This window comes from Meleagris gallopavo, chromosome 3 (assembly GCF_000146605.3).
Source record: "Meleagris gallopavo isolate NT-WF06-2002-E0010 breed Aviagen turkey brand Nicholas breeding stock chromosome 3, Turkey_5.1, whole genome shotgun sequence".
NCBI classification, from domain to species: domain Eukaryota; kingdom Metazoa; phylum Chordata; class Aves; order Galliformes; family Phasianidae; genus Meleagris; species Meleagris gallopavo.
Window position 1 is genome coordinate 26801829 of NC_015013.2, and position 7234 is coordinate 26809062.

A 7234-nucleotide genomic window follows, 5' to 3' on the forward strand; every position below is an offset into this window, starting at 1 on the left:
ACATTTTAAAATGCATTTTCACTATACAAAAGCTCAATATCTGATAAATCCCAGTATTGCACATACTGGTTCTCCCAATATTGGAGAAAGATAGTTAACACTTTGCTGATCTTCTTCAAGCCTCAATGATTAAAATGAATGGCTACAGCTTTTTGTTCCAGGCATGGTATCTGCATACATTCTAGCCAGTGAACTTAAAGGCTGGACACTTGAAATGAAAATGTAAATGATAAAGTCAATTTCCCAGAACCAACAAGGTAGTGAAAGACAGCTGTGCTTCTGAGGGCTACCGACGTACAGATCAATAACATTTCAAAAGAACCCTCAAACTATTTACCAGCATCAAAGCACAAATGTCTTTGACTGGATGTGAAACTAGAGTATTATATGTATGCTTTTGTTCCAATGTCTCAAATGAACAAGCTTTAAATCTGTTGCTTTTTATATGCTGCATTTTTGTTTCCTTTTATGTAATGGATTATTCAGAGCACTTTCTTTCAGAAAGGGTTTGTCAGTCAGTTGGAAGTTATTTGACTACACAAACACATTCACATAGCAAGATGTGTGCTTTTTTTACCAGACATTAATGCAAATACATGCATTGCACCCAATTCCAGCAGACTCTGTCCTGATAGAGCCCCGAGACTAATCTACAACTTTGTTCTGGTCCTTTTTGCAAAATCAAAGTGAAGGAAAGATATGAAGATGTTCAAAATCCCTGGCAACAGCACCAGGGGATCTCTTCTGACCATACATGGAGGTAGGAAACCTCCATGACATTGCCTTTCCACTAAACATGGAAATGATAAGTGTAGACAGGTGAGCATCAAAGAGTATACAGTTTTAGACAAGTCTGTATTACATGGGACAAGACCAAGGAGATGACTGTCGCAAGTCAGCGACACAACACAGGGTTCTCATGCAAGAAAGATTTCTGTATTGCTGTATCTCTATCTACATTACTTTCCCAAGCAAGCCTTTTATATTCTAACATGCATATTCAGTACATTTCCACTAACGAACCATTGGCTAGAAAGCAAGTAAGTTCCATAACAAGTCTTCATAACAGCAGAGAGCTTATCTTATGCCTAGCTACAAAACATCCCTGTTTATTCTGTTCATCTCTCTTTCCCAGCGCCGTATTATCAGCAAGTCGACATTTGACGAGGTCAAGCCAACCTCTCCTCCCACAGATGACTGCAGATTTAATCCTTAGAGGTGTCTAAGTCGCATGGGCTCCAGAGTAGATTCAACCACCTCAGTATTTATGCCTCATTTTTATGACTTAATCTCAGTTTTGGTGCCCTGTTATTTTGCCTATGTGAAGAAGCAGGATGAAGCTCACAAATTTTTTTGTTTTCCCACATGGACTTTCTGGCTAGGAAAAGAAAAAAAAAATCAAATGTGCTGCAGTATATTATGTTAACTTTTTTTTTTTTTTTTTTTTTCCCCAAGATGAAAAAGTGTTGATTCTTTCCTTTTCTGCATCCTGGCTTCCCAGCTGCTGGCTTCCTCACCTTTATTACAAACTTTGTCAATTTAATTTGATCCTTTCTCTGTGCTACATGATATTCTCACTTTAGCTTGTGAAGTTTGCTCCAAGTGGATTTCAGTCTTTTTAAATGAATTGACTGCTTTCATCTTTAACCAGACTGAAGTCATGATTGTGTGTAGTTCACCAGCATAAGGAGGAAAAAAATCAGTTTGCTTGGTAGAGACTCAAGATCTTTTAGCCTGAACCATCTCTGCTCCCAGAACTGAGATTTCCTTAGGTAAGCTTACTGATGTGTAACATCATTTTATTTATTCATCCATATTTTTTCTGTTGTTTTAAGATTATCCTCTCCAAGACCTTCTGTCAAGGTTATACACTACTCTCCTGCAACATAGTTTGGTTGCTGCTGCAAACAGTTAGTTAAAGATTCTGCAGTATCCAGCACTATATCTTCATTCCTTGCAGTTACAAGTTGGTACTTTTTCAAACAGTAGAAATATTTTTTAGCTGAGAGCCTTCCATCAATGCAGACACTTTCTACGAAGCTACAAATATCTGAAAACCTAGGGCTTATGTATAGCAGCCAGAACCACTTGTAAGAGGTGTTTCATGGCCCATTAACAAAGCTGTCATATATGGTTTGCCTTTAATTAATTACTGATAGGGAGTTAGTCTTAGTGCAATATTCCAAGCTAATATGGAGAAATCCTTTTAATCTGCATAACAGATCAACATGCCTGTGCACTGTTTACCCCTGTACTTCCGTCTGGATGAAGCTGACACACACAAAATGAAAAGGCTGTTCAGTTTCCAGCACCAGCTGAATCCCTACTGTCATTACTAACACCATAATTAAGGAAGCCGGTTAATGTCAGTGGCAGTTTTTGTGAATGGAGGCTTATCCACTATGGGATTTTCATTCCCATGATAAGAATCACCAAACGGTTTCACAGTAGTTTCTCAATAGAGGTTTTTTTCTGGGTTTGAATTTACCCTCAAAAAATAAAGAGATCTGCAGAAGTCTCACAGTTCAGCATTAACCTTATGCAATTCAATAAATATTTTTCAGTTAAATGTTCCCATCCTGAAAAGAATTTCATTGCCTTCTGCTCTACTCCCTTGTATACCCCAAAGACTGCACATCTCTGGAATACTTGACTGCAGGTTTATTTCTTTATCTGCAGTCTCCATAACTGCCAAAGGTTCATGTTCCTTAGCTGGTCAATGCCATTGTGCATAGGAGAAAATATATTTTAAACTGTAGCCTTTGTATTTAGAGACTCCTGCACTTTTAGGTCTGCCTTTTTCCATTAGCTTTTTAATAAGTACTTGTAACTAGTGAGCTCTAAACTACTTTTTATTGCTCAAACAAGAAAAAAAAAAAAAAAGACAATGTGCTGACTGTCAATTTGACTGCAGTACTTAAGACTTCTCAGTTTTTTTAAGAACACTTTTTAGGCTCAGCAGACATTCTACAGAATCAGCAAATTCTGACAAGTATGAATGATTCACTTACACTCATATACACACTATTGTGTGGTGCTCATTTCTTCTGATAGTCAATTTTACAGCCAAAATTGTCTTTGAAGAGTACAAATGAGTCTCTACCTGGATATACAATAATCTTTGTATTGCAATAATGTACAAATAGATTTGTCTACTTCTACCATGGATTTCTTCTGAATTTGGTTTTCTTCACCAAATTCAATCCCACATAAATATTTCTCTTTCTGAATTGATACAGAATTTAATGAACTGAAAACATGATCACTTTTTATTCTATCACTTTAGAACATTTTTATTCTTTTCATCGTTATGAAGGACATACTTTTCTCACACCTACAAGCTTATAAACAGGCATAAGAGCATTGCAAGACATATGCATAAGGAAAATGCACCTCTATAAACAGTTGACTCAAAAAATAGACAATTTCAAGTTGGTTAGTTACGGGAATCTGATCCTGGCAACTTGCTCAGAAACTGCTTTGGGCCAGTGAGGATTGATACAGGCACTATTTGCTGACGTATTTCCAAGTTCTGTTATACTAGACTATGCAGTTCTACAGTTGTCTTCCTCCACAGGGGAGACTAGTCTATTTAAAGGGATGTACTCCAGTGCCATGGTCAATGGATTCTATTTCTTTGTGCACTTATCATATGGTTTTGAGTTGTACCAAATAAAAGAATTTGACAGCACTGGATCTTCTTTCAGGATCTAAGCACAGGTTGGAGTCCAGCCCAGCTCTGCAGATGTTTTCTACTGGCAGGGTATGCACTGACAGAAAGATAACTTTGATTATCAAAGAAATTTCTTCCAGCACTCCATTCTGAGTTTTTAGTTTGTGGAATACTGTTGTAAGATGGAAAATTCCCTGCTTTATTGTCAAATACTTGATCAATGGATAGTCTTTAAAACTGTGACAAAAAACCCCCTTCACATTTGTGCTCTGGAGTTACCTTACCTTATCAAATGAAAAAATAGAAATCAAAGCTGAAATAAGACCAATGCAAAATAATAATTAAGAACCATAACCACAAAAAAAAAAACCTACCATAATAAAAATATATATATATACCCACCACCACCAAAACAACATCAAAATACTAGATGCTCCAAGCAACAAAGAAACAAATGAATAAGTGCTATTTGAGATTTTATTGGAGAGTCACAGAATTATTTGGAGAACAGGCACAACTCGAGTGTTTCTAGAAGTTCTGCAGGGCATAACTGCAAGGTTCATCTATTTGGCAGATACTACAGAGCAAGGAAGCTGAACGAAACTCACAGGAAAGAAAATAAGTGGTAGCAAATTATTTTCCAATTACAGAATCCTGCCTATTTTGTAAACACAAACTCCATTCAGTGATATTGAATAGCACCTTTAAGGCAGAGGACTTTTCAGTTAGAGAGGATGAATATTACAGCTTCAGGAATGTAATTATTACTTCAGTGACAAGAGAGGTTGTGTCAGTGATACTGTGACGTGTTCATTCTTCTGAATCCAAATAATGGGATCATGCATTGTGCCTTTGCAAGAGGTATTTGAGCATATACAACATTCCCTAATGGGTCTTTATCACTCTCAAACATATATGGGATAGATAAAGAATTTCCCTATTCTGTACACATAGAATTGAAAGGTAGGCTAGATTAAGAGACTTGCCCAAGGGCATAGAGGAAGACTGAGTCTAACCACCACTCTTGTCAACTGAAGCAGCATTTATCAGGCTGCTGATTAAGTGAAAGCTCCTACACTCTTTTATTGGTGATGCTGGTCTGACAAGAAGGATTCATCAGTTCTGGTAAGGTGGCATACAAATGAACCATGTTAATTTAAGTATCATTAGAAACACAAGACAGAAGGAAAAAAAATCAATGCTTTGTTTTATAGTAAAGAAAAATCAATAAGGAAAGAAATGGTATTTTCTAGTATCTCAGAGAATGTGTTGGACAATAGGGAATAGTTAAAGCAAATTAAAACTATTTAATATAAGTTGGTTGTGTCCTTCTACGAAAAAAATGGTCTAGAGTTATCATTTTGTAATAAAAACCTCAGTAATATCAAGAAGTAAAAATCGGTGGGAAAGAAATAATATCAAGTAAAGTTTGTTTTTTTTAATTAAACTGGTAGCTAGCTGCAGTGAATCTCTGAAAACTGCAGAAAAAACTGCTAACAAATAGAATTCAAAACCAAACATCTACAGGAAATGAGAGGCCATGTGTAATCCAAAAAGTATGAGGCAGGTTTACATAAGAAGCCTGATAGAGGACCATTTCTAGTCTTGTTTTTCTGTCTCTCACAGTAGTCCACATCAGATGGAAAGGGAAAGAAAATGTGAAAACAGGCCAAAAATAGAATAAACTTTTCATAGTACTGTCTCTTGGTAGCTTGCAGTTCAGAGGTTTCCTAAGGGTTGCACCTGGACCGTTCTATTTAATAACCTTTAACTTTCAAACCTGCACACAGCAGGGGGGCTGAAACTAGATGATCATTATGGTCCTTTTCAACCCAGGCCATGCTATGATTCTATATTTTCTTTCATAATTTTAACTGCTCTTTAAACACAAAATATTCTTTAGAAACAAACTTCACCATATAAGTATGTATTAAAAATAGCAGGTTTGGTTTGCTTTAAACTTCCTTACTGGTCATTGGGTACCTCTAATTCCCGTAGCACAGCAAATGCTGAAAAATTGTTCTTATATTGTTTCATATTTATCTGACAGATTTCTGTTTCTCCTTGCTCTCTGTGGTCTTTGATATTTATTTTCCATCAAATACAAATCATTCAGTATTTCCAGATTTCATTTTGCTCTTCTGTTTGGCTTCACAACTACTTTTGGTCAGAACTGTACGTAATGTTCAGGATGTGAATTTACAGTGTCATGATGGTCCTTCTATTTGTTTTCAACTTCTTCCTAATAGTTCCAAATATTTCTTTTTTTTTTTTCTCTTTGACTGTCAGTTAGTTTGGGGCACTAGATTTTAAACTCACAAAATTTCTTCCCTACTGCTCCATCAAGTATTTGACCTTTTTTTTTTTTAATGTCGATTGTCAAATTATGTGAAACTTTGTCATTCCACTTTTCACCCATTTTCCAGATCCTTTCATACTACTGTGAAAAAAAAAAAAAACGAACCCTCACGAATTCTACCACTCTTGTATGTCAGTGGTGAAAGCTGGCTCCCTATTTCCTGCATTTCAGCTAGTTTTCTATCCATGAGCACATCTTTCTCCCAAGGCACTTTTTTGTTCAAAAAGCTAAAAAGCAACTGTTGCCCGCATTCTCCACCAAGAATGTCAACGGTTTACGGGCTGGTTCGGCCCGGTTCCGTGACTAGAAGGGCGGAGGGATCCGCGGATCCGCGCCTCCGGAAAAAAAGAAAATAGGGGACCCCGAAATAATTGAAAACAGTGGCAACAATCTGAGGTAAAACAAAGTAATTTACTAAATATGGTATCAACAGAATTTTTATAAGGAGAGAGAATGTGAAATTGATGGTGGATCGGCCTTACCACAACGCTGAGATGAGAAGCGCAGGCAGAGAAGCGCAGGCAGAGAAGCGCAAGCGAAGCAGTGCAGGCAAAGAAGAGAGCATCAGGTGACCTTGCCGGGAGTTATATCTCCTCGCTGACCGCAAAGCCCCTGGGAACGTAGCTCTTCTTCTCCTCTGGACAGGCACCCGGAACTTGAGCATCAGCAGTCAAACCCCCAGTGCATTGCATGATGTTATGATGTGGAATACTGATAATGAAAAATCATGAAACCATGACATTCCACCCTTTATTCCACATCACTACATCATGCTTAATATATACAAACAAAATATAAACACACGCACAAGGAATTACTGACTGCACTCCCTCAACATCAAGTTCCCTTGTGGTACACATTGAACATCCCCGTTTTCCTGCATCACCCACCAAGTGGACTGTATAACAGGGACTTTATCTCCCTCTACGGTATGTAGGGAGCTGGACTGGGTTGGACCACCACGATTGATAGATCCTCTGGTATTGACTAACCAGGTGGCTTCTGCCAAATGCTTCTCCCAGTGCTTAAATGTACCGCCTCCCATTGCTTTCAGCATAGTTTTTAACAACCCATTGTATCGTTCAATCTTACCTGAGGCTGGTGCATGGTAGGGAATATGGTAAATCCACTCAATACCATGACCTTTAGCCCAGGTATCTACAAGAGAATTTTTAAAATGAGTCCCATTATCTGACTCAATT